This window comes from Pleurodeles waltl, chromosome 8, assembly GCF_031143425.1.
Source record: "Pleurodeles waltl isolate 20211129_DDA chromosome 8, aPleWal1.hap1.20221129, whole genome shotgun sequence".
NCBI classification, from domain to species: domain Eukaryota; kingdom Metazoa; phylum Chordata; class Amphibia; order Caudata; family Salamandridae; genus Pleurodeles; species Pleurodeles waltl.
In genome coordinates, this window is record NC_090447.1 from 1,505,787,049 (window position 1) to 1,505,813,195 (window position 26,147).

At 49.3% G+C, this 26,147-nt stretch overlaps 14 non-coding genes across 14 annotated transcripts; all 14 read left to right on the forward strand.

Moving 5' to 3' along the window:
* Window positions 1–1,294: 1,294 nt before the first annotated feature.
* On the forward strand, window positions 1,295–1,413 carry LOC138252635 (5S ribosomal RNA). The gene has a single exon (XR_011195363.1). It is a non-coding gene; the product is annotated as a 5S ribosomal RNA (ribosomal RNA).
* Window positions 1,414–3,088: 1,675 nt separating this feature from the next.
* Window positions 3,089–3,207, forward strand: LOC138256818 (5S ribosomal RNA). Its single transcript, XR_011198303.1, has one exon. It is a non-coding gene; the product is annotated as a 5S ribosomal RNA (ribosomal RNA).
* A 1,675-nt stretch (window positions 3,208–4,882) lies between these two features.
* On the forward strand, window positions 4,883–5,001 carry LOC138256935 (5S ribosomal RNA). Its single transcript, XR_011198315.1, has one exon. It is a non-coding gene; the product is annotated as a 5S ribosomal RNA (ribosomal RNA).
* A 1,671-nt stretch (window positions 5,002–6,672) lies between these two features.
* Window positions 6,673–6,791, forward strand: LOC138257050 (5S ribosomal RNA). Its single transcript, XR_011198326.1, has one exon. It is a non-coding gene; the product is annotated as a 5S ribosomal RNA (ribosomal RNA).
* A 1,684-nt stretch (window positions 6,792–8,475) lies between these two features.
* On the forward strand, window positions 8,476–8,594 carry LOC138257168 (5S ribosomal RNA). The gene has a single exon (XR_011198337.1). It is a non-coding gene; the product is annotated as a 5S ribosomal RNA (ribosomal RNA).
* A 1,675-nt stretch (window positions 8,595–10,269) lies between these two features.
* On the forward strand, window positions 10,270–10,388 carry LOC138257286 (5S ribosomal RNA). The gene has a single exon (XR_011198350.1). It is a non-coding gene; the product is annotated as a 5S ribosomal RNA (ribosomal RNA).
* A 1,684-nt stretch (window positions 10,389–12,072) lies between these two features.
* Window positions 12,073–12,191, forward strand: LOC138257405 (5S ribosomal RNA). Its single transcript, XR_011198364.1, has one exon. It is a non-coding gene; the product is annotated as a 5S ribosomal RNA (ribosomal RNA).
* Window positions 12,192–13,866: 1,675 nt separating this feature from the next.
* LOC138250627 (5S ribosomal RNA) lies at window positions 13,867–13,985 on the forward strand. Its single transcript, XR_011194996.1, has one exon. It is a non-coding gene; the product is annotated as a 5S ribosomal RNA (ribosomal RNA).
* A 1,675-nt stretch (window positions 13,986–15,660) lies between these two features.
* On the forward strand, window positions 15,661–15,779 carry LOC138250740 (5S ribosomal RNA). Its single transcript, XR_011195007.1, has one exon. It is a non-coding gene; the product is annotated as a 5S ribosomal RNA (ribosomal RNA).
* Window positions 15,780–17,463: 1,684 nt separating this feature from the next.
* On the forward strand, window positions 17,464–17,582 carry LOC138250858 (5S ribosomal RNA). Its single transcript, XR_011195018.1, has one exon. It is a non-coding gene; the product is annotated as a 5S ribosomal RNA (ribosomal RNA).
* A 1,675-nt stretch (window positions 17,583–19,257) lies between these two features.
* LOC138250974 (5S ribosomal RNA) lies at window positions 19,258–19,376 on the forward strand. The gene has a single exon (XR_011195030.1). It is a non-coding gene; the product is annotated as a 5S ribosomal RNA (ribosomal RNA).
* Window positions 19,377–21,051: 1,675 nt separating this feature from the next.
* On the forward strand, window positions 21,052–21,170 carry LOC138251089 (5S ribosomal RNA). Its single transcript, XR_011195041.1, has one exon. It is a non-coding gene; the product is annotated as a 5S ribosomal RNA (ribosomal RNA).
* A 1,675-nt stretch (window positions 21,171–22,845) lies between these two features.
* Window positions 22,846–22,964, forward strand: LOC138251205 (5S ribosomal RNA). Its single transcript, XR_011195053.1, has one exon. It is a non-coding gene; the product is annotated as a 5S ribosomal RNA (ribosomal RNA).
* A 1,671-nt stretch (window positions 22,965–24,635) lies between these two features.
* Window positions 24,636–24,754, forward strand: LOC138251322 (5S ribosomal RNA). The gene has a single exon (XR_011195064.1). It is a non-coding gene; the product is annotated as a 5S ribosomal RNA (ribosomal RNA).
* Window positions 24,755–26,147: the final 1,393 nt, after the last annotated feature.

Sequence of the window (26,147 nt, forward strand, 5' to 3'; positions counted from 1 at the left end):
CTGATGTCATGTGCCGTGATGTCATGTGCCGTGATGTCACTTGCATAGTGTCTAACTTGGTTAGTCCCCCGACTTATTTTCTTTAAGACTTGTACCATGAATAATCCTTAGCCCCCAAGAAATAGTGCTCGAGCCTACAATTGGCAACCAAATGCAAAAAATCAGCACAGCGTGTGGGAAATCTGATAAAAGGACGATGATCTATTAGGTGTGGAAGAATGAAGTGAGTTGCAGACGCAAGTGTAATAGAGTCCAAAAGCAGAGCATTCCAGAAACAGGGAATAAAAAGAGGAAAGGTGCGTACAATTTGAGCTGTTTTAAAAGCATTCGGCAGCATTTTCCGGCATTTCCTGGCGCTGTAAGAGGTGTCATTAACTCAACGATCCATTTATCGACCACAGAAAGAATGGGTGAGCAGGGCCTGTGCAGAATAAACCCTCTTCAACATAGGAAAACATCCCAGCAGAGAGCACGTGATCCACTGTTGCGTCCTAAGCATTAAACAACACACCTCTGACCCTTTCACTTTCACTGGGGTTGTGAGAAGGGGCGTTATTTTGCATCTTGTTTCAGAAAGGAGTCCATGATGACAGATCCGATTTTTCCGACAACTCCTACGTACTTTCAGTGGGACCCTGGTTTGCCAAAAGGAAAGGAAAGACTGGCCACCCTCTGCCTGCAAGGCATGGCGAATGTGTTGCAGATGGCAGAGTCTGAGTGACAGAGCCTCTCCAGTAAGTGAAAAAAGTGCAAGAAGAGGTAAGTGATTGGCGTGCCTTCCCGTTTCTTTCTGGAGTTGTTAAGGTAGTGTAGAAGAGCTATTTCTCCTGGCCAGAGTGAATGGAGGTGTCGCCACCCAGTGGGATGAGGAAAAGAGAACTGCATAGCAGCAACTATTGGTCCTTGGGAGGGGGGAATGAAGGCTGCTGTTGAGAAGCAGCGTCTCCCCTGGTGACTCCTCGGTGTCATGCCCTAAGGAGGGGTCCAAGGAGGCGCAGCACATGCTGTGTGAGGTGAGGGTTGTCCATTGCACTTGAGAGTGTGACAGGCGCCGCCTGCTGGTCGTGCTAGGTTTGGTGGGGGCTGCTGCAGCCTGTGAAGACGAGAGAAGCGGGAGTAGCGCCGAGCATGGTAAATGGAGGAGTAAAAAATGTTGTTCCGTGTGGGTTGGGGCATTGTGCCTGGGGCAGTGTGGGAGTTCCCAGTGGGAGGGTGTTCCGCTGCAATTAAGAGCAGTCGGCTCCAGGCCGGTGGGCCGGGTGAGCAGAAGAGAGCTGAAAGTGCAGCCTTTCCTGCTTACGGCCATACCACCCTGAATGCGCCCGATCTCGTCCGATCTCGGAAGCTAAGCAGGGTCGGGCCTGGTTAGTACTTGGATGGGAGACCGCCTGGGAATACCAGGTGCTGTAGGCATTTTGCCTCTCGCGCACACTAGGTGGCGCACGTCTAACCTCCATTACACAGCTTCCTCGCTAAGTTCATTTGACACTTTTTATTTACTACACTCTTTTTTTACTCTCTTAAAAAAAGAAAGGAAAAAGAACAGCATTAACACGAAAATACACACTTTCCCAAGGAAAACTTACAATTATTATGCACTTTACACTCGGCCCAAAGTCAAGACAGCATTTGCTCCACGACGGACAAAGGCTCCCCTAGCTAAGGCTTTGCTTTCTTGCGGTAAGCATATGTGTCAGGTCTTCAGATCAGATCTCACTTCTTGGCATCTCATTTCCTGGCAGGTCATGGGTTGTGATGCCACTTCCTGTTTTTCCAGGTTCGATTTCACACGGCCTGATGTCATGTGCCGTGATGTCATGTGCCGTGATGTCACTTGCATAGTGTCTAACTTGGTTAGTCCCCCGACTTATTTTCTTTAAGACTTGTACCATGAATAATCCTTAGCCCCCAAGAAATAGTGCTCGAGCCTACAATTGGCAACCAAATGCAAAAAATCAGCACAGCGTGTGGGAAATCTGATAAAAGGACGATGATCTATTAGGTGTGGAAGAATGAAGTGAGTTGCAGACGCAAGTGTAATAGAGTCCAAAAGCAGAGCATTCCAGAAACAGGGAATAAAAAGAGGAAAGGTGCGTACAATTTGAGCTGTTTTAAAAGCATTCGGCAGCATTTTCCGGCATTTCCTGGCGCTGTAAGAGGTGTCATTAACTCAACGATCCATTTATCGACCACAGAAAGAATGGGTGAGCAGGGCCTGTGCAGAATAAACCCTCTTCAACATAGGAAAACATCCCAGCAGAGAGCACGTGATCCACTGTTGCGTCCTAAGCATTAAACAACACACCTCTGACCCTTTCACTTTCACTGGGGTTGTGAGAAGGGGCGTTATTTTGCATCTTGTTTCAGAAAGGAGTCCATGATGACAGATCCGATTTTTCCGACAACTCCTACGTACTTTCAGTGGGACCCTGGTTTGCCAAAAGGAAAGGAAAGACTGGCCACCCTCTGCCTGCAAGGCATGGCGAATGTGTTGCAGATGGCAGAGTCTGAGTGACAGAGCCTCTCCAGTAAGTGAAAAAAGTGCAAGAAGAGGTAAGTGATTGGCGTGCCTTCCCGTTTCTTTCTGGAGTTGTTAAGGTAGTGTAGAAGAGCTATTTCTCCTGGCCAGAGTGAATGGAGGTGTCGCCACCCAGTGGGATGAGGAAAAGAGAACTGCATAGCAGCAACTATTGGTCCTTGGGAGGGGGGAATGAAGGCTGCTGTTGAGAAGCAGCGTCTCCCCTGGTGACTCCTCGGTGTCATGCCCTAAGGAGGGGTCCAAGGAGGCGCAGCACATGCTGTGTGAGGTGAGGGTTGTCCATTGCACTTGAGAGTGTGACAGGCGCCGCCTGCTGGTCGTGCTAGGTTTGGTGGGGGCTGCTGCAGCCTGTGAAGACGAGAGAAGCGGGAGTAGCGCCGAGCATGGTAAATGGAGGAGTAAAAAATGTTGTTCCGTGTGGGTTGGGGCATTGTGCCTGGGGCAGTGTGGGAGTTCCCAGTGGGAGGGTGTTCCGCTGCAATTAAGAGCAGTCGGCTCCAGGCCGGTGGGCCGGGTGAGCAGAAGAGAGCTGAAAGTGCAGCCTTTCCTGCCTACGGCCATACCACCCTGAATGCGCCCGATCTCGTCCGATCTCGGAAGCTAAGCAGGGTCGGGCCTGGTTAGTACTTGGATGGGAGACCGCCTGGGAATACCAGGTGCTGTAGGCATTTTGCCTCTCGCGCACACTAGGTGGCGCACGTCTAACCTCCATTACACAGCTTCCTCGCTAATTTCATTTGACACTTTTTATTTACTACACTCTTTTTTTACTCTCTTAAAAAAAGAAAGGAAAAAGAACAGCATTAACACGAAAATACACACTTTCCCAAGGAAAACTTACAATTATTATGCACTTTACACTCGGCCCAAAGTCAAGACAGCATTTGCTCCACGACGGACAAAGGCTCCCCTAGCTAAGGCTTTGCTTTCTTGCGGTAAGCATATGTGTCAGGTCTTCAGATCAGATCTCACTTCTTGGCATCTCATTTCCTGGCAGGTCATGGGTTGTGATGCCACTTCCTGTTTTTCCAGGTGCGATTTCACACGGCCTGATGTCATGTGCCGTGATGTCATGTGCCGTGATGTCACTTGCATAGTGTCTAACTTGGTTAGTCCCCCGACTTATTTTCTTTAAGACTTGTACCATGAATAATCCTTAGCCCCCAAGAAATAGTGCTCGAGCCTACAATTGGCAACCAAATGCAAAAAATCAGCACAGCGTGTGGGAAATCTGATAAAAGGACGATGATCTATTAGGTGTGGAAGAATGAAGTGAGTTGCAGACGCAAGTGTAATAGAGTCCAAAAGCAGAGCATTCCAGAAACAGGGAATAAAAAGAGGAAAGGTGCGTACAATTTGAGCTGTTTTAAAAGCATTCGGCAGCATTTTTCGGCATTTCCTGGTGCTGTAAGAGGTGTCATTAACTCAACGATCCATTTATCGACCACAGAAAGAATGGGTGAGCAGGGCCTGTGCAGAATAAACCCTCTTCAAAATAGGAAAACATCCCAGCAGAGAGCACGTGATCCACTGTTGCGTCCTAAGCATTAAACAACACACCTCTGACCCTTTCACTTTCACTGGGGTTGTGAGAAGGGGCGTTATTTTGCATCTTGTTTCAGAAAGGAGTCCATGATGACAGATCCGATTTTTCCGACAACTCCTACGTACTTTCAGTGGGACCCTGGTTTGCCAAAAGGAAAGGAAAGACTGGCCACCCTCTGCCTGCAAGGCATGGCGAATGTGTTGCAGATGGCAGAGTCTGAGTGACAGAGCCTCTCCAGTAAGTGAAAAAAGTGCAAGAAGAGGTAAGTGATTGGCGTGCCTTCCCGTTTCTTTCTGGAGTTGTTAAGGTAGTGTAGAAGAGCTATTTCTCCTGGCCAGAGTGAATGGAGGTGTCGCCACCCAGTGGGATGAGGAAAAGAGAACTGCATAGCAGCAACTATTGGTCCTTGGGAGGGGGGAATGAAGGCTGCTGTTGAGAAGCAGCGTCTCCCCTGGTGACTCCTCGGTGTCATGCCCTAAGGAGGGGTCCAAGGAGGCGCAGCACATGCTGTGTGAGGTGAGGGTTGTCCATTGCACTTGAGAGTGTGACAGGCGCCGCCTGCTGGTCGTGCTAGGTTTGGTGGGGGCTGCTGCAGCCTGTGAAGACGAGAGAAGCGGGAGTAGCGCCGAGCATGGTAAATGGAGGAGTAAAAAATGTTGTTCCGTGTGGGTTGGGGCATTGTGCCTGGGGCAGTGTGGGAGTTCCCAGTGGGAGGGTGTTCCGCTGCAATTAAGAGCAGTCGGCTCCAGGCCGGTGGGCCGGGTGAGCAGAAGAGAGCTGAAAGTGCAGTCTTTCCTGCCTACGGCCATACCACCCTGAATGCGCCCGATCTCGTCCGATCTCGGAAGCTAAGCAGGGTCGGGCCTGGTTAGTACTTGGATGGGAGACCGCCTGGGAATACCAGGTGCTGTAGGCATTTTGCCTCTCGCGCACACTAGGTGGCGCACGTCTAACATTACACAGCTTCCTCGCTAATTTCATTTGACACTTTTTATTTACTACACTCTTTTTTTACTCTCTTAAAAAAAGAAAGGAAAAAGAACAGCATTAACACGAAAATACACACTTTCCCAAGGAAAACTTACAATTATTATGCACTTTACACTCGGCCCAAAGTCAAGACAGCATTTGCTCCACGACGGACAAAGGCTCCCCTAGCTAAGGCTTTGCTTTCTTGCGGTAAGCATATGTGTCAGGTCTTCAGATCAGATCTCACTTCTTGGCATCTCATTTCCTGGCAGGTCATGGGTTGTGATGCCACTTCCTGTTTTTCCAGGTGCGATTTCACACGGCCTGATGTCATGTGCCGTGATGTCATGTGCCGTGATGTCACTTGCATAGTGTCTAACTTGGTTAGTCCCCCGACTTATTTTCTTTAAGACTTGTACCATGAATAATCCTTAGCCCCCAAGAAATAGTGCTCGAGCCTACAATTGGCAACCAAATGCAAAAAATCTGCACAGCGTGTGGGAAATCTGATAAAAGGACGATGATCTATTAGGTGTGGAAGAATGAAGTGAGTTGCAGACGCAAGTGTAATAGAGTCCAAAAGCAGAGCATTCCAGAAACAGGGAATAAAAAGAGGAAAGGTGCGTACAATTTGAGCTGTTTTAAAAGCATTCGGCAGCATCTTCCGGCATTTCCTGGCGCTGTAACAGGAGTCATTAACTCAACGATCCATTTATCGACCACAGAAAGAATGGGTGAGCAGGGCCTGTGCAGAATAAACCCTCTTCAACATAGGAAAACATCCCAGCAGAGAGCACGTGATCCACTGTTGCGTCCTAAGCATTAAACAACACACCTCTGACCCTTTCACTTTCACTGGGGTTGTGAGAAGGGGCGTTATTTTGCATCTTGTTTCAGAAAGGAGTCCATGATGACAGATCCGATTTTTCCGACAACTCCTACGTACTTTCAGTGGGACCCTGGTTTGCCAAAAGGAAAGGAAAGACTGGCCACCCTCTGCCTGCAAGGCATGGCGAATGTGTTGCAGATGGCAGAGTCTGAGTGACAGAGCCTCTCCAGTAAGTGAAAAAAGTGCAAGAAGAGGTAAGTGATTGGCGTGCCTTCCCGTTTCTTTCTGGAGTTGTTAAGGTAGTGTAGAAGAGCTATTTCTCCTGGCCAGAGTGAATGGAGGTGTCGCCACCCAGTGGGATGAGGAAAAGAGAACTGTATAGCAGCAACTATTGGTCCTTGGGAGGGGGGAATGAAGGCTGCTGTTGAGAAGCAGCGTCTCCCCTGGTGACTCCTCGGTGTCATGCCCTAAGGAGGGGTCCAAGGAGGCGCAGCACATGCTGTGTGAGGTGAGGGTTGTCCATTGCACTTGAGAGTGTGACAGGCGCCGCCTGCTGGTCGTGCTAGGTTTGGTGGGGGCTGCTGCAGCCTGTGAAGACGAGAGAAGCGGGAGTAGCGCCGAGCATGGTAAATGGAGGAGTAAAAAATGTTGTTCCGTGTGGGTTGGGGCATTGTGCCTGGGGCAGTGTGGGAGTTCCCAGTGGGAGGGTGTTCCGCTGCAATTAAGAGCAGTCGGCTCCAGGCCGGTGGGCCGGGTGAGCAGAAGAGAGCTGAAAGTGCAGCCTTTCCTGCCTACGGCCATACCACCCTGAATGCGCCCGATCTCGTCCGATCTCGGAAGCTAAGCAGGGTCGGGCCTGGTTAGTACTTGGATGGGAGACCGCCTGGGAATACCAGGTGCTGTAGGCATTTTGCCTCTCGCGCACACTAGGTGGCGCACGTCTAACCTCCATTACACAGCTTCCTCGCTAATTTCATTTGACACTTTTTATTTACTACACTCTTTTTTTACTCTCTTAAAAAAAGAAAGGAAAAAGAACAGCATTAACACGAAAATACACACTTTCCCAAGGAAAACTTACAATTATTATGCACTTTACACTCGGCCCAAAGTCAAGACAGCATTTGCTCCACGACGGACAAAGGCTCCCCTAGCTAAGGCTTTGCTTTCTTGCGGTAAGCATATGTGTCAGGTCTTCAGATCAGATCTCACTTCTTGGCATCTCATTTCCTGGCAGGTCATGGGTTGTGATGCCACTTCCTGTTTTTCCAGGTGCGATTTCACACGGCCTGATGTCATGTGCCGTGATGTCATGTGCCGTGATGTCACTTGCATAGTGTCTAACTTGGTTAGTCCCCCGACTTATTTTCTTTAAGACTTGTACCATGAATAATCCTTAGCCCCCAAGAAATAGTGCTCGAGCCTACAATTGGCAACCAAATGCAAAAAATCAGCACAGCGTGTGGGAAATCTGATAAAAGGACGATGATCTATTAGGTGTGGAAGAATGAAGTGAGTTGCAGACGCAAGTGTAATAGAGTCCAAAAGCAGAGCATTCCAGAAACAGGGAATAAAAAGAGGAAAGGTGCGTACAATTTGAGCTGTTTTAAAAGCATTCGGCAGCATTTTTCGGCATTTCCTGGTGCTGTAAGAGGTGTCATTAACTCAACGATCCATTTATCGACCACAGAAAGAATGGGTGAGCAGGGCCTGTGCAGAATAAACCCTCTTCAAAATAGGAAAACATCCCAGCAGAGAGCACGTGATCCACTGTTGCGTCCTAAGCATTAAACAACACACCTCTGACCCTTTCACTTTCACTGGGGTTGTGAGAAGGGGCGTTATTTTGCATCTTGTTTCAGAAAGGAGTCCATGATGACAGATCCGATTTTTCCGACAACTCCTACGTACTTTCAGTGGGACCCTGGTTTGCCAAAAGGAAAGGAAAGACTGGCCACCCTCTGCCTGCAAGGCATGGCGAATGTGTTGCAGATGGCAGAGTCTGAGTGACAGAGCCTCTCCAGTAAGTGAAAAAAGTGCAAGAAGAGGTAAGTGATTGGCGTGCCTTCCCGTTTCTTTCTGGAGTTGTTAAGGTAGTGTAGAAGAGCTATTTCTCCTGGCCAGAGTGAATGGAGGTGTCGCCACCCAGTGGGATGAGGAAAAGAGAACTGCATAGCAGCAACTATTGGTCCTTGGGAGGGGGGAATGAAGGCTGCTGTTGAGAAGCAGCGTCTCCCCTGGTGACTCCTCGGTGTCATGCCCTAAGGAGGGGTCCAAGGAGGCGCAGCACATGCTGTGTGAGGTGAGGGTTGTCCATTGCACTTGAGAGTGTGACAGGCGCCGCCTGCTGGTCGTGCTAGGTTTGGTGGGGGCTGCTGCAGCCTGTGAAGACGAGAGAAGCGGGAGTAGCGCCGAGCATGGTAAATGGAGGAGTAAAAAATGTTGTTCCGTGTGGGTTGGGGCATTGTGCCTGGGGCAGTGTGGGAGTTCCCAGTGGGAGGGTGTTCCGCTGCAATTAAGAGCAGTCGGCTCCAGGCCGGTGGGCCGGGTGGGCCGGGTGAGCAGAAGAGAGCTGAAAGTGCAGCCTTTCCTGCCTACGGCCATACCACCCTGAATGCGCCCGATCTCGTCCGATCTCGGAAGCTAAGCAGGGTCGGGCCTGGTTAGTACTTGGATGGGAGACCGCCTGGGAATACCAGGTGCTGTAGGCATTTTGCCTCTCGCGCACACTAGGTGGCGCACGTCTAACCTCCATTACACAGCTTCCTCGCTAATTTCATTTGACACTTTTTATTTACTACACTCTTTTTTTACTCTCTTAAAAAAAGAAAGGAAAAAGAACAGCATTAACACGAAAATACACACTTTCCCAAGGAAAACTTACAATTATTATGCACTTTACACTCGGCCCAAAGTCAAGACAGCATTTGCTCCACGACGGACAAAGGCTCCCCTAGCTAAGGCTTTGCTTTCTTGCGGTAAGCATATGTGTCAGGTCTTCAGATCAGATCTCACTTCTTGGCATCTCATTTCCTGGCAGGTCATGGGTTGTGATGCCACTTCCTGTTTTTCCAGGTGCGATTTCACACGGCCTGATGTCATGTGCCGTGATGTCATGTGCCGTGATGTCACTTGCATAGTGTCTAACTTGGTTAGTCCCCCGACTTATTTTCTTTAAGACTTGTACCATGAATAATCCTTAGCCCCCAAGAAATAGTGCTCGAGCCTACAATTGGCAACCAAATGCAAAAAATCTGCACAGCGTGTGGGAAATCTGATAAAAGGACGATGATCTATTAGGTGTGGAAGAATGAAGTGAGTTGCAGACGCAAGTGTAATAGAGTCCAAAAGCAGAGCATTCCAGAAACAGGGAATAAAAAGAGGAAAGGTGCGTACAATTTGAGCTGTTTTAAAAGCATTCGGCAGCATCTTCCGGCATTTCCTGGCGCTGTAACAGGAGTCATTAACTCAACGATCCATTTATCGACCACAGAAAGAATGGGTGAGCAGGGCCTGTGCAGAATAAACCCTCTTCAACATAGGAAAACATCCCAGCAGAGAGCACGTGATCCACTGTTGCGTCCTAAGCATTAAACAACACACCTCTGACCCTTTCACTTTCACTGGGGTTGTGAGAAGGGGCGTTATTTTGCATCTTGTTTCAGAAAGGAGTCCATGATGACAGATCCGATTTTTCCGACAACTCCTACGTACTTTCAGTGGGACCCTGGTTTGCCAAAAGGAAAGGAAAGACTGGCCACCCTCTGCCTGCAAGGCATGGCGAATGTGTTGCAGATGGCAGAGTCTGAGTGACAGAGCCTCTCCAGTAAGTGAAAAAAGTGCAAGAAGAGGTAAGTGATTGGCGTGCCTTCCCGTTTCTTTCTGGAGTTGTTAAGGTAGTGTAGAAGAGCTATTTCTCCTGGCCAGAGTGAATGGAGGTGTCGCCACCCAGTGGGATGAGGAAAAGAGAACTGTATAGCAGCAACTATTGGTCCTTGGGAGGGGGGAATGAAGGCTGCTGTTGAGAAGCAGCGTCTCCCCTGGTGACTCCTCGGTGTCATGCCCTAAGGAGGGGTCCAAGGAGGCGCAGCACATGCTGTGTGAGGTGAGGGTTGTCCATTGCACTTGAGAGTGTGACAGGCGCCGCCTGCTGGTCGTGCTAGGTTTGGTGGGGGCTGCTGCAGCCTGTGAAGACGAGAGAAGCGGGAGTAGCGCCGAGCATGGTAAATGGAGGAGTAAAAAATGTTGTTCCGTGTGGGTTGGGGCATTGTGCCTGGGGCAGTGTGGGAGTTCCCAGTGGGAGGGTGTTCCGCTGCAATTAAGAGCAGTCGGCTCCAGGCCGGTGGGCCGGGTGAGCAGAAGAGAGCTGAAAGTGCAGCCTTTCCTGCCTACGGCCATACCACCCTGAATGCGCCCGATCTCGTCCGATCTCGGAAGCTAAGCAGGGTCGGGCCTGGTTAGTACTTGGATGGGAGACCGCCTGGGAATACCAGGTGCTGTAGGCATTTTGCCTCTCGCGCACACTAGGTGGCGCACGTCTAACCTCCATTACACAGCTTCCTCGCTAATTTCATTTGACACTTTTTATTTACTACACTCTTTTTTTACTCTCTTAAAAAAAGAAAGGAAAAAGAACAGCATTAACACGAAAATACACACTTTCCCAAGGAAAACTTACAATTATTATGCACTTTACACTCGGCCCAAAGTCAAGACAGCATTTGCTCCACGACGGACAAAGGCTCCCCTAGCTAAGGCTTTGCTTTCTTGCGGTAAGCATATGTGTCAGGTCTTCAGATCAGATCTCACTTCTTGGCATCTCATTTCCTGGCAGGTCATGGGTTGTGATGCCACTTCCTGTTTTTCCAGGTGCGATTTCACACGGCCTGATGTCATGTGCCGTGATGTCATGTGCCGTGATGTCACTTGCATAGTGTCTAACTTGGTTAGTCCCCCGACTTATTTTCTTTAAGACTTGTACCATGAATAATCCTTAGCCCCCAAGAAATAGTGCTCGAGCCTACAATTGGCAACCAAATGCAAAAAATCAGCACAGCGTGTGGGAAATCTGATAAAAGGACGATGATCTATTAGGTGTGGAAGAATGAAGTGAGTTGCAGACGCAAGTGTAATAGAGTCCAAAAGCAGAGCATTCCAGAAACAGGGAATAAAAAGAGGAAAGGTGCGTACAATTTGAGCTGTTTTAAAAGCATTCGGCAGCATTTTTCGGCATTTCCTGGTGCTGTAAGAGGTGTCATTAACTCAACGATCCATTTATCGACCACAGAAAGAATGGGTGAGCAGGGCCTGTGCAGAATAAACCCTCTTCAAAATAGGAAAACATCCCAGCAGAGAGCACGTGATCCACTGTTGCGTCCTAAGCATTAAACAACACACCTCTGACCCTTTCACTTTCACTGGGGTTGTGAGAAGGGGCGTTATTTTGCATCTTGTTTCAGAAAGGAGTCCATGATGACAGATCCGATTTTTCCGACAACTCCTACGTACTTTCAGTGGGACCCTGGTTTGCCAAAAGGAAAGGAAAGACTGGCCACCCTCTGCCTGCAAGGCATGGCGAATGTGTTGCAGATGGCAGAGTCTGAGTGACAGAGCCTCTCCAGTAAGTGAAAAAAGTGCAAGAAGAGGTAAGTGATTGGCGTGCCTTCCCGTTTCTTTCTGGAGTTGTTAAGGTAGTGTAGAAGAGCTATTTCTCCTGGCCAGAGTGAATGGAGGTGTCGCCACCCAGTGGGATGAGGAAAAGAGAACTGCATAGCAGCAACTATTGGTCCTTGGGAGGGGGGAATGAAGGCTGCTGTTGAGAAGCAGCGTCTCCCCTGGTGACTCCTCGGTGTCATGCCCTAAGGAGGGGTCCAAGGAGGCGCAGCACATGCTGTGTGAGGTGAGGGTTGTCCATTGCACTTGAGAGTGTGACAGGCGCCGCCTGCTGGTCGTGCTAGGTTTGGTGGGGGCTGCTGCAGCCTGTGAAGACGAGAGAAGCGGGAGTAGCGCCGAGCATGGTAAATGGAGGAGTAAAAAATGTTGTTCCGTGTGGGTTGGGGCATTGTGCCTGGGGCAGTGTGGGAGTTCCCAGTGGGAGGGTGTTCCGCTGCAATTAAGAGCAGTCGGCTCCAGGCCGGTGGGCCGGGTGGGCCGGGTGAGCAGAAGAGAGCTGAAAGTGCAGCCTTTCCTGCCTACGGCCATACCACCCTGAATGCGCCCGATCTCGTCCGATCTCGGAAGCTAAGCAGGGTCGGGCCTGGTTAGTACTTGGATGGGAGACCGCCTGGGAATACCAGGTGCTGTAGGCATTTTGCCTCTCGCGCACACTAGGTGGCGCACGTCTAACCTCCATTACACAGCTTCCTCGCTAATTTCATTTGACACTTTTTATTTACTACACTCTTTTTTTACTCTCTTAAAAAAAGAAAGGAAAAAGAACAGCATTAACACGAAAATACACACTTTCCCAAGGAAAACTTACAATTATTATGCACTTTACACTCGGCCCAAAGTCAAGACAGCATTTGCTCCACGACGGACAAAGGCTCCCCTAGCTAAGGCTTTGCTTTCTTGCGGTAAGCATATGTGTCAGGTCTTCAGATCAGATCTCACTTCTTGGCATCTCATTTCCTGGCAGGTCATGGGTTGTGATGCCACTTCCTGTTTTTCCAGGTGCGATTTCACACGGCCTGATGTCATGTGCCGTGATGTCATGTGCCGTGATGTCACTTGCATAGTGTCTAACTTGGTTAGTCCCCCGACTTATTTTCTTTAAGACTTGTACCATGAATAATCCTTAGCCCCCAAGAAATAGTGCTCGAGCCTACAATTGGCAACCAAATGCAAAAAATCTGCACAGCGTGTGGGAAATCTGATAAAAGGACGATGATCTATTAGGTGTGGAAGAATGAAGTGAGTTGCAGACGCAAGTGTAATAGAGTCCAAAAGCAGAGCATTCCAGAAACAGGGAATAAAAAGAGGAAAGGTGCGTACAATTTGAGCTGTTTTAAAAGCATTCGGCAGCATCTTCCGGCATTTCCTGGCGCTGTAACAGGAGTCATTAACTCAACGATCCATTTATCGACCACAGAAAGAATGGGTGAGCAGGGCCTGTGCAGAATAAACCCTCTTCAACATAGGAAAACATCCCAGCAGAGAGCACGTGATCCACTGTTGCGTCCTAAGCATTAAACAACACACCTCTGACCCTTTCACTTTCACTGGGGTTGTGAGAAGGGGCGTTATTTTGCATCTTGTTTCAGAAAGGAGTCCATGATGACAGATCCGATTTTTCCGACAACTCCTACGTACTTTCAGTGGGACCCTGGTTTGCCAAAAGGAAAGGAAAGACTGGCCACCCTCTGCCTGCAAGGCATGGCGAATGTGTTGCAGATGGCAGAGTCTGAGTGACAGAGCCTCTCCAGTAAGTGAAAAAAGTGCAAGAAGAGGTAAGTGATTGGCGTGCCTTCCCGTTTCTTTCTGGAGTTGTTAAGGTAGTGTAGAAGAGCTATTTCTCCTGGCCAGAGTGAATGGAGGTGTCGCCACCCAGTGGGATGAGGAAAAGAGAACTGCATAGCAGCAACTATTGGTCCTTGGGAGGGGGGAATGAAGGCTGCTGTTGAGAAGCAGCGTCTCCCCTGGTGACTCCTCGGTGTCATGCCCTAAGGAGGGGTCCAAGGAGGCGGAGCACATGCTGTGTGAGGTGAGGGTTGTCCATTGCACTTGAGAGTGTGACAGGCGCCGCCTGCTGGTCGTGCTAGGTTTGGTGGGGGCTGCTGCAGCCTGTGAAGACGAGAGAAGCGGGAGTAGCGCCGAGCATGGTAAATGGAGGAGTAAAAAATGTTGTTCCGTGTGGGTTGGGGCATTGTGCCTGGGGCAGTGTGGGAGTTCCCAGTGGGAGGGTGTTCCGCTGCAATTAAGAGCAGTCGGCTCCAGGCCGGTGGGCCGGGTGAGCAGAAGAGAGCTGAAAGTGCAGCCTTTCCTGCCTACGGCCATACCACCCTGAATGCGCCCGATCTCGTCCGATCTCGGAAGCTAAGCAGGGTCGGGCCTGGTTAGTACTTGGATGGGAGACCGCCTGGGAATACCAGGTGCTGTAGGCATTTTGCCTCTCGCACACACTAGGTGGCGCACGTCTAACCTCCATTACACAGCTTCCTCGCTAATTTCATTTGACACTTTTTATTTACTACACTCTTTTTTTACTCTCTTAAAAAAAGAAAGGAAAAAGAACAGCATTAACACGAAAATACACACTTTCCCAAGGAAAACTTACAATTATTATGCACTTTACACTCGGCCCAAAGTCAAGACAGCATTTGCTCCACGACGGACAAAGGCTCCCCTAGCTAAGGCTTTGCTTTCTTGCGGTAAGCATATGTGTCAGGTCTTCAGATCAGATCTCACTTCTTGGCATCTCATTTCCTGGCAGGTCATGGGTTGTGATGCCACTTCCTGTTTTTCCAGGTGCGATTTCACACGGCCTGATGTCATGTGCCGTGATGTCATGTGCCGTGATGTCACTTGCATAGTGTCTAACTTGGTTAGTCCCCCGACTTATTTTCTTTAAGACTTGTACCATGAATAATCCTTAGCCCCCAAGAAATAGTGCTCGAGCCTACAATTGGCAACCAAATGCAAAAAATCAGCACAGCGTGTGGGAAATCTGATAAAAGGACGATGATCTATTCGGTGTGGAAGAATGAAGTGAGTTGCAGACGCAAGTGTAATAGAGTCCAAAAGCAGAGCATTCCAGAAACAGGGAATAAAAAGAGGAAAGGTGCGTACAATTTGAGCTGTTTTAAAAGGATTCGGCAGCATTTTCCGGCATTTCCTGGCGCTGTAAGAGGTGTCATTAACTCAACGATCCATTTATCGACCACAGAAAGAATGGGTGAGCAGGGCCTGTGCAGAATAAACCCTCTTCAACATAGGAAAACATCCCAGCAGAGAGCACGTGATCCACTGTTGCGTCCTAAGCATTAAACAACACACCTCTGACCCTTTCACTTTCACTGGGGTTGTGAGAAGGGGCGTTATTTTGCATCTTGTTTCAGAAAGGAGTCCATGATGACAGATCCGATTTTTCCGACAACTCCTACGTACTTTCAGTGGGACCCTGGTTTGCCAAAAGGAAAGGAAAGACTGGCCACCCTCTGCCTGCAAGGCATGGCGAATGTGTTGCAGATGGCAGAGTCTGAGTGACAGAGCCTCTCCAGTAAGTGAAAAAAGTGCAAGAAGAGGTAAGTGATTGGCGTGCCTTCCCGTTTCTTTCTGGAGTTGTTAAGGTAGTGTAGAAGAGCTATTTCTCCTGGCCAGAGTGAATGGAGGTGTCGCCACCCAGTGGGATGAGGAAAAGAGAACTGCATAGCAGCAACTATTGGTCCTTGGGAGGGGGGAATGAAGGCTGCTGTTGAGAAGCAGCGTCTCCCCTGGTGACTCCTCGGTGTCATGCCCTAAGGAGGGGTCCAAGGAGGCGCAGCACATGCTGTGTGAGGTGAGGGTTGTCCATTGCACTTGAGAGTGTGACAGGCGCCGCCTGCTGGTCGTGCTAGGTTTGGTGGGGGCTGCTGCAGCCTGTGAAGACGAGAGAAGCGGGAGTAGCGCCGAGCATGGTAAATGGAGGAGTAAAAAATGTTGTTCCGTGTGGGTTGGGGCATTGTGCCTGGGGCAGTGTGGGAGTTCCCAGTGGGAGGGTGTTCCGCTGCAATTAAGAGCAGTCGGCTCCAGGCCGGTGGGCCGGGTGAGCAGAAGAGAGCTGAAAGTGCAGCCTTTCCTGCCTACGGCCATACCACCCTGAATGCGCCCGATCTCGTCCGATCTCGGAAGCTAAGCAGGGTCGGGCCTGGTTAGTACTTGGATGGGAGACCGCCTGGGAATACCAGGTGCTGTAGGCATTTTGCCTCTCGCGCACACTAGGTGGCGCACGTCTAACCTCCATTACACAGCTTCCTCGCTAATTTCATTTGACACTTTTTATTTACTACACTCTTTTTTTACTCTCTTAAAAAAAGAAAGGAAAAAGAACAGCATTAACACGAAAATACACACTTTCCCAAGGAAAACTTACAATTATTATGCACTTTACACTCGGCCCAAAGTCAAGACAGCATTTGCTCCACGACGGACAAAGGCTCCCCTAGCTAAGGCTTTGCTTTCTTGCGGTAAGCATATGTGTCAGGTCTTCAGATCAGATCTCACTTCTTGGCATCTCATTTCCTGGCAGGTCATGGGTTGTGATGCCACTTCCTGTTTTTCCAGGTGCGATTTCACACGGCCTGATGTCATGTGCCGTGATGTCATGTGCCGTGATGTCACTTGCATAGTGTCTAACTTGGTTAGTCCCCCGACTTATTTTCTTTAAGACTTGTACCATGAATAATCCTTAGCCCCCAAGAAATAGTGCTCGAGCCTACAATTGGCAACCAAATGCAAAAAATCAGCACAGCGTGTGGGAAATCTGATAAAAGGACGATGATCTATTAGGTGTGGAAGAATGAAGTGAGTTGCAGACGCAAGTGTAATAGAGTCCAAAAGCAGAGCATTCCAGAAACAGGGAATAAAAAGAGGAAAGGTGCGTACAATTTGAGCTGTTTTAAAAGCATTCGGCAGCATTTTTCGGCATTTCCTGGTGCTGTAAGAGGTGTCATTAACTCAACGATCCATTTATCGACCACAGAAAGAATGGGTGAGCAGGGCCTGTGCAGAATAAACCCTCTTCAAAATAGGAAAACATCCCAGCAGAGAGCACGTGATCCACTGTTGCGTCCTAAGCATTAAACAACACACCTCTGACCCTTTCACTTTCACTGGGGTTGTGAGAAGGGGCGTTATTTTGCATCTTGTTTCAGAAAGGAGTCCATGATGACAGATCCGATTTTTCCGACAACTCCTACGTACTTTCAGTGGGACCCTGGTTTGCCAAAAGGAAAGGAAAGACTGGCCACCCTCTGCCTGCAAGGCATGGCGAATGTGTTGCAGATGGCAGAGTCTGAGTGACAGAGCCTCTCCAGTAAGTGAAAAAAGTGCAAGAAGAGGTAAGTGATTGGCGTGCCTTCCCGTTTCTTTCTGGAGTTGTTAAGGTAGTGTAGAAGAGCTATTTCTCCTGGCCAGAGTGAATGGAGGTGTCGCCACCCAGTGGGATGAGGAAAAGAGAACTGCATAGCAGCAACTATTGGTCCTTGGGAGGGGGGAATGAAGGCTGCTGTTGAGAAGCAGCGTCTCCCCTGGTGACTCCTCGGTGTCATGCCCTAAGGAGGGGTCCAAGGAGGCGCAGCACATGCTGTGTGAGGTGAGGGTTGTCCATTGCACTTGAGAGTGTGACAGGCGCCGCCTGCTGGTCGTGCTAGGTTTGGTGGGGGCTGCTGCAGCCTGTGAAGACGAGAGAAGCGGGAGTAGCGCCGAGCATGGTAAATGGAGGAGTAAAAAATGTTGTTCCGTGTGGGTTGGGGCATTGTGCCTGGGGCAGTGTGGGAGTTCCCAGTGGGAGGGTGTTCCGCTGCAATTAAGAGCAGTCGGCTCCAGGCCGGTGGGCCGGGTGGGCCGGGTGAGCAGAAGAGAGCTGAAAGTGCAGCCTTTCCTGCCTACGGCCATACCACCCTGAATGCGCCCGATCTCGTCCGATCTCGGAAGCTAAGCAGGGTCGGGCCTGGTTAGTACTTGGATGGGAGACCGCCTGGGAATACCAGGTGCTGTAGGCATTTTGCCTCTCGCGCACACTAGGTGGCGCACGTCTAACCTCCATTACACAGCTTCCTCGCTAATTTCATTTGACACTTTTTATTTACTACACTCTTTTTTTACTCTCTTAAAAAAAGAAAGGAAAAAGAACAGCATTAACACGAAAATACACACTTTCCCAAGGAAAACTTACAATTATTATGCACTTTACACTCGGCCCAAAGTCAAGACAGCATTTGCTCCACGACGGACAAAGGCTCCCCTAGCTAAGGCTTTGCTTTCTTGCGGTAAGCATATGTGTCAGGTCTTCAGATCAGATCTCACTTCTTGGCATCTCATTTCCTGGCAGGTCATGGGTTGTGATGCCACTTCCTGTTTTTCCAGGTGCGATTTCACACGGCCTGATGTCATGTGCCGTGATGTCATGTGCCGTGATGTCACTTGCATAGTGTCTAACTTGGTTAGTCCCCCGACTTATTTTCTTTAAGACTTGTACCATGAATAATCCTTAGCCCCCAAGAAATAGTGCTCGAGCCTACAATTGGCAACCAAATGCAAAAAATCTGCACAGCGTGTGGGAAATCTGATAAAAGGACGATGATCTATTAGGTGTGGAAGAATGAAGTGAGTTGCAGACGCAAGTGTAATAGAGTCCAAAAGCAGAGCATTCCAGAAACAGGGAATAAAAAGAGGAAAGGTGCGTACAATTTGAGCTGTTTTAAAAGCATTCGGCAGCATCTTCCGGCATTTCCTGGCGCTGTAACAGGAGTCATTAACTCAACGATCCATTTATCGACCACAGAAAGAATGGGTGAGCAGGGCCTGTGCAGAATAAACCCTCTTCAACATAGGAAAACATCCCAGCAGAGAGCACGTGATCCACTGTTGCGTCCTAAGCATTAAACAACACACCTCTGACCCTTTCACTTTCACTGGGGTTGTGAGAAGGGGCGTTATTTTGCATCTTGTTTCAGAAAGGAGTCCATGATGACAGATCCGATTTTTCCGACAACTCCTACGTACTTTCAGTGGGACCCTGGTTTGCCAAAAGGAAAGGAAAGACTGGCCACCCTCTGCCTGCAAGGCATGGCGAATGTGTTGCAGATGGCAGAGTCTGAGTGACAGAGCCTCTCCAGTAAGTGAAAAAAGTGCAAGAAGAGGTAAGTGATTGGCGTGCCTTCCCGTTTCTTTCTGGAGTTGTTAAGGTAGTGTAGAAGAGCTATTTCTCCTGGCCAGAGTGAATGGAGGTGTCGCCACCCAGTGGGATGAGGAAAAGAGAACTGCATAGCAGCAACTATTGGTCCTTGGGAGGGGGGAATGAAGGCTGCTGTTGAGAAGCAGCGTCTCCCCTGGTGACTCCTCGGTGTCATGCCCTAAGGAGGGGTCCAAGGAGGCGGAGCACATGCTGTGTGAGGTGAGGGTTGTCCATTGCACTTGAGAGTGTGACAGGCGCCGCCTGCTGGTCGTGCTAGGTTTGGTGGGGGCTGCTGCAGCCTGTGAAGACGAGAGAAGCGGGAGTAGCGCCGAGCATGGTAAATGGAGGAGTAAAAAATGTTGTTCCGTGTGGGTTGGGGCATTGTGCCTGGGGCAGTGTGGGAGTTCCCAGTGGGAGGGTGTTCCGCTGCAATTAAGAGCAGTCGGCTCCAGGCCGGTGGGCCGGGTGAGCAGAAGAGAGCTGAAAGTGCAGCCTTTCCTGCCTACGGCCATACCACCCTGAATGCGCCCGATCTCGTCCGATCTCGGAAGCTAAGCAGGGTCGGGCCTGGTTAGTACTTGGATGGGAGACCGCCTGGGAATACCAGGTGCTGTAGGCATTTTGCCTCTCGCACACACTAGGTGGCGCACGTCTAACCTCCATTACACAGCTTCCTCGCTAATTTCATTTGACACTTTTTATTTACTACACTCTTTTTTTACTCTCTTAAAAAAAGAAAGGAAAAAGAACAGCATTAACACGAAAATACACACTTTCCCAAGGAAAACTTACAATTATTATGCACTTTACACTCGGCCCAAAGTCAAGACAGCATTTGCTCCACGACGGACAAAGGCTCCCCTAGCTAAGGCTTTGCTTTCTTGCGGTAAGCATATGTGTCAGGTCTTCAGATCAGATCTCACTTCTTGGCATCTCATTTCCTGGCAGGTCATGGGTTGTGATGCCACTTCCTGTTTTTCCAGGTGCGATTTCACACGGCCTGATGTCATGTGCCGTGATGTCATGTGCCGTGATGTCACTTGCATAGTGTCTAACTTGGTTAGTCCCCCGACTTATTTTCTTTAAGACTTGTACCATGAATAATCCTTAGCCCCCAAGAAATAGTGCTCGAGCCTACAATTGGCAACCAAATGCAAAAAATCAGCACAGCGTGTGGGAAATCTGATAAAAGGACGATGATCTATTCGGTGTGGAAGAATGAAGTGAGTTGCAGACGCAAGTGTAATAGAGTCCAAAAGCAGAGCATTCCAGAAACAGGGAATAAAAAGAGGAAAGGTGCGTACAATTTGAGCTGTTTTAAAAGGATTCGGCAGCATTTTCCGGCATTTCCTGGCGCTGTAAGAGGTGTCATTAACTCAACGATCCATTTATCGACCACAGAAAGAATGGGTGAGCAGGGCCTGTGCAGAATAAACCCTCTTCAACATAGGAAAACATCCCAGCAGAGAGCACGTGATCCACTGTTGCGTCCTAAGCATTAAACAACACACCTCTGACCCTTTCACTTTCACTGGGGTTGTGAGAAGGGGCGTTATTTTGCATCTTGTTTCAGAAAGGAGTCCATGATGACAGATCCGATTTTTCCGACAACTCCTACGTACTTTCAGTGGGACCCTGGTTTGCCAAAAGGAAAGGAAAGACTGGCCACCCTCTGCCTGCAAGGCATGGCGAATGTGTTGCAGATGGCAGAGTCTGAGTGACAGAGCCTCTCCAGTAAGTGAAAAAAGTGCAAGAAGAGGTAAGTGATTGGCGTGCCTTCCCGTTTCTTTCTGGAGTTGTTAAGGTAGTGTAGAAGAGCTATTTCTCCTGGCCAGAGTGAATGGAGGTGTCGCCACCCAGTGGGATGAGGAAAAGAGAACTGCATAGCAGCAACTATTGGTCCTTGGGAGGGGGGAATGAAGGCTGCTGTTGAGAAGCAGCGTCTCCCCTGGTGACTCCTCGGTGTCATGCCCTAAGGAGGGGTCCAAGGAGGCGCAGCACATGCTGTGTGAGGTGAGGGTTGTCCATTGCACTTGAGAGTGTGACAGGCGCCGCCTGCTGGTCGTGCTAGGTTTGGTGGGGGCTGCTGCAGCCTGTGAAGACGAGAGAAGCGGGAGTAGCGCCGAGCATGGTAAATGGAGGAGTAAAAAATGTTGTTCCGTGTGGGTTGGGGCATTGTGCCTGGGGCAGTGTGGGAGTTCCCAGTGGGAGGGTGTTCCGCTGCAATTAAGAGCAGTCGGCTCCAGGCCGGTGGGCCGGGTGAGCAGAAGAGAGCTGAAAGTGCAGCCTTTCCTGCCTACGGCCATACCACCCTGAATGCGCCCGATCTCGTCCGATCTCGGAAGCTAAGCAGGGTCGGGCCTGGTTAGTACTTGGATGGGAGACCGCCTGGGAATACCAGGTGCTGTAGGCATTTTGCCTCTCGCGCACACTAGGTGGCGCACGTCTAACCTCCATTACACAGCTTCCTCGCTAATTTCATTTGACACTTTTTATTTACTACACTCTTTTTTTACTCTCTTAAAAAAAGAAAGGAAAAAGAACAGCATTAACACGAAAATACACACTTTCCCAAGGAAAACTTACAATTATTATGCACTTTACACTCGGCCCAAAGTCAAGACAGCATTTGCTCCACGACGGACAAAGGCTCCCCTAGCTAAGGCTTTGCTTTCTTGCGGTAAGCATATGTGTCAGGTCTTCAGATCAGATCTCACTTCTTGGCATCTCATTTCCTGGCAGGTCATGGGTTGTGATGCCACTTCCTGTTTTTCCAGGTGCGATTTCACACGGCCTGATGTCATGTGCCGTGATGTCATGTGCCGTGATGTCACTTGCATAGTGTCTAACTTGGTTAGTCCCCCGACTTATTTTCTTTAAGACTTGTACCATGAATAATCCTTAGCCCCCAAGAAATAGTGCTCGAGCCTACAATTGGCAACCAAATGCAAAAAATCAGCACAGCGTGTGGGAAATCTGATAAAAGGACGATGATCTATTAGGTGTGGAAGAATGAAGTGAGTTGCAGACGCAAGTGTAATAGAGTCCAAAAGCAGAGCATTCCAGAAACAGGGAATAAAAAGAGGAAAGGTGCGTACAATTTGAGCTGTTTTAAAAGCATTCGGCAGCATTTTTCGGCATTTCCTGGTGCTGTAAGAGGTGTCATTAACTCAACGATCCATTTATCGACCACAGAAAGAATGGGTGAGCAGGGCCTGTGCAGAATAAACCCTCTTCAAAATAGGAAAACATCCCAGCAGAGAGCACGTGATCCACTGTTGCGTCCTAAGCATTAAACAACACACCTCTGACCCTTTCACTTTCACTGGGGTTGTGAGAAGGGGCGTTATTTTGCATCTTGTTTCAGAAAGGAGTCCATGATGACAGATCCGATTTTTCCGACAACTCCTACGTACTTTCAGTGGGACCCTGGTTTGCCAAAAGGAAAGGAAAGACTGGCCACCCTCTGCCTGCAAGGCATGGCGAATGTGTTGCAGATGGCAGAGTCTGAGTGACAGAGCCTCTCCAGTAAGTGAAAAAAGTGCAAGAAGAGGTAAGTGATTGGCGTGCCTTCCCGTTTCTTTCTGGAGTTGTTAAGGTAGTGTAGAAGAGCTATTTCTCCTGGCCAGAGTGAATGGAGGTGTCGCCACCCAGTGGGATGAGGAAAAGAGAACTGCATAGCAGCAACTATTGGTCCTTGGGAGGGGGGAATGAAGGCTGCTGTTGAGAAGCAGCGTCTCCCCTGGTGACTCCTCGGTGTCATGCCCTAAGGAGGGGTCCAAGGAGGCGCAGCACATGCTGTGTGAGGTGAGGGTTGTCCATTGCACTTGAGAGTGTGACAGGCGCCGCCTGCTGGTCGTGCTAGGTTTGGTGGGGGCTGCTGCAGCCTGTGAAGACGAGAGAAGCGGGAGTAGCGCCGAGCATGGTAAATGGAGGAGTAAAAAATGTTGTTCCGTGTGGGTTGGGGCATTGTGCCTGGGGCAGTGTGGGAGTTCCCAGTGGGAGGGTGTTCCGCTGCAATTAAGAGCAGTCGGCTCCAGGCCGGTGGGCCGGGTGAGCAGAAGAGAGCTGAAAGTGCAGCCTTTCCTGCCTACGGCCATACCACCCTGAATGCGCCCGATCTCGTCCGATCTCGGAAGCTAAGCAGGGTCGGGCCTGGTTAGTACTTGGATGGGAGACCGCCTGGGAATACCAGGTGCTGTAGGCATTTTGCCTCTCGCGCACACTAGGTGGCGCACGTCTAACATTACACAGCTTCCTCGCTAATTTCATTTGACACTTTTTATTTACTACACTCTTTTTTTACTCTCTTAAAAAAAGAAAGGAAAAAGAACAGCATTAACACGAAAATACACACTTTCCCAAGGAAAACTTACAATTATTATGCACTTTACACTCGGCCCAAAGTCAAGACAGCATTTGCTCCACGACGGACAAAGGCTCCCCTAGCTAAGGCTTTGCTTTCTTGCGGTAAGCATATGTGTCAGGTCTTCAGATCAGATCTCACTTCTTGGCATCTCATTTCCTGGCAGGTCATGGGTTGTGATGCCACTTCCTGTTTTTCCAGGTGCGATTTCACACGGCCTGATGTCATGTGCCGTGATGTCATGTGCCGTGATGTCACTTGCATAGTGTCTAACTTGGTTAGTCCCCCGACTTATTTTCTTTAAGACTTGTACCATGAATAATCCTTAGCCCCCAAGAAATAGTGCTCGAGCCTACAATTGGCAACCAAATGCAAAAAATCAGCACAGCGTGTGGGAAATCTGATAAAAGGACGATGATCTATTAGGTGTGGAAGAATGAAGTGAGTTGCAGACGCAAGTGTAATAGAGTCCAAAAGCAGAGCATTCCAGAAACAGGGAATAAAAAGAGGAAAGGTGCGTACAATTTGAGCTGTTTTAAAAGCATTCGGCAGCATCTTCCGGCATTTCCTGGCGCTGTAACAGGAGTCATTAACTCAACGATCCATTTATCGACCACAGAAAGAATGGGTGAGCAGGGCCTGTGCAGAATAAACCCTCTTCAACATAGGAAAACATCCCAGCAGAGAGCACGTGATCCACTGTTGCGTCCTAAGCATTAAACAACACACCTCTGACCCTTTCACTTTCACTGGGGTTGTGAGAAGGGGCGTTATTTTGCATCTTGTTTCAGAAAGGAGTCCATGATGACAGATCCGATTTTTCCGACAACTCCTACGTACTTTTAGTGGGACCCTGGTTTGCCAAAAGGAAAGGAAAGACTGGCCACCCTCTGCCTGCAAGGCATGGCGAATGTGTTGCAGATGGCAGAGTCTGAGTGACAGAGCCTCTCCAGTAAGTGAAAAAAGTGCAAGAAGAGGTAAGTGATTGGCGTGCCTTCCCGTTTCTTTCTGGAGTTGTTAAGGTAGTGTAGAAGAGCTATTTCTCCTGGCCAGAGTGAATGGAGGTGTCGCCACCCAGTGGGATGAGGAAAAGAGAACTGCATAGCAGCAACTATTGGTCCTTGGGAGGGGGGAATGAAGGCTGCTGTTGAGAAGCAGCGTCTCCCCTGGTGACTCCTCGGTGTCATGCCCTAAGGAGGGGTCCAAGGAGGCGCAGCACATGCTGTGTGAGGTGAGGGTTGTCCATTGCACTTGAGAGTGTGACAGGCGCCGCCTGCTGGTCGTGCTAGGTTTGGTGGGGGCTGCTGCAGCCTGTGAAGACGAGAGAAGCGGGAGTAGCGCCGAGCATGGTAAATGGAGGAGTAAAAAATGTTGTTCCGTGTGGGTTGGGGCATTGTGCCTGGGGCAGTGTGGGAGTTCCCAGTGGGAGGGTGTTCCGCTGCAATTAAGAGCAGTCGGCTCCAGGCCGGTGGGCCGGGTGAGCAGAAGAGAGCTGAAAGTGCAGCCTTTCCTGCCTACGGCCATACCACCCTGAATGCGCCCGATCTCGTCCGATCTCGGAAGCTAAGCAGGGTCGGGCCTGGTTAGTACTTGGATGGGAGACCGCCTGGGAATACCAGGTGCTGTAGGCATTTTGCCTCTCGCGCACACTAGGTGGCGCACGTCTAACCTCCATTACACAGCTTCCTCGCTAATTTCATTTGACACTTTTTATTTACTACACTCTTTTTTTACTCTCTTAAAAAAAGAAAGGAAAAAGAACAGCATTAACACGAAAATACACACTTTCCCAAGGAAAACTTACAATTATTATGCACTTTACACTCGGCCCAAAGTCAAGACAGCATTTGCTCCACGACGGACAAAGGCTCCCCTAGCTAAGGCTTTGCTTTCTTGCGGTAAGCATATGTGTCAGGTCTTCAGATCAGATCTCACTTCTTGGCATCTCATTTCCTGGCAGGTCATGGGTTGTGATGCCACTTCCTGTTTTTCCAGGTGCGATTTCACACGGCCTGATGTCATGTGCCGTGATGTCATGTGCCGTGATGTCACTTGCATAGTGTCTAACTTGGTTAGTCCCCCGACTTATTTTCTTTAAGACTTGTACCATGAATAATCCTTAGCCCCCAAGAAATAGTGCTCGAGCCTACAATTGGCAACCAAATGCAAAAAATCAGCACAGCGTGTGGGAAATCTGATAAAAGGACGATGATCTATTAGGTGTGGAAGAATGAAGTGAGTTGCAGACGCAAGTGTAATAGAGTCCAAAAGCAGAGCATTCCAGAAACAGGGAATAAAAAGAGGAAAGGTGCGTACAATTTGAGCTGTTTTAAAAGCATTCGGCAGCATTTTTCGGCATTTCCTGGTGCTGTAAGAGGTGTCATTAACTCAACGATCCATTTATCGACCACAGAAAGAATGGGTGAGCAGGGCCTGTGCAGAATAAACCCTCTTCAAAATAGGAAAACATCCCAGCAGAGAGCACGTGATCCACTGTTGCGTCCTAAGCATTAAACAACACACCTCTGACCCTTTCACTTTCACTGGGGTTGTGAGAAGGGGCGTTATTTTGCATCTTGTTTCAGAAAGGAGTCCATGATGACAGATCCGATTTTTCCGACAACTCCTACGTACTTTCAGTGGGACCCTGGTTTGCCAAAAGGAAAGGAAAGACTGGCCACCCTCTGCCTGCAAGGCATGGCGAATGTGTTGCAGATGGCAGAGTCTGAGTGACAGAGCCTCTCCAGTAAGTGAAAAAAGTGCAAGAAGAGGTAAGTGATTGGCGTGCCTTCCCGTTTCTTTCTGGAGTTGTTAAGGTAGTGTAGAAGAGCTATTTCTCCTGGCCAGAGTGAATGGAGGTGTCGCCACCCAGTGGGATGAGGAAAAGAGAACTGCATAGCAGCAACTATTGGTCCTTGGGAGGGGGGAATGAAGGCTGCTGTTGAGAAGCAGCGTCTCCCCTGGTGACTCCTCGGTGTCATGCCCTAAGGAGGGGTCCAAGGAGGCGCAGCACATGCTGTGTGA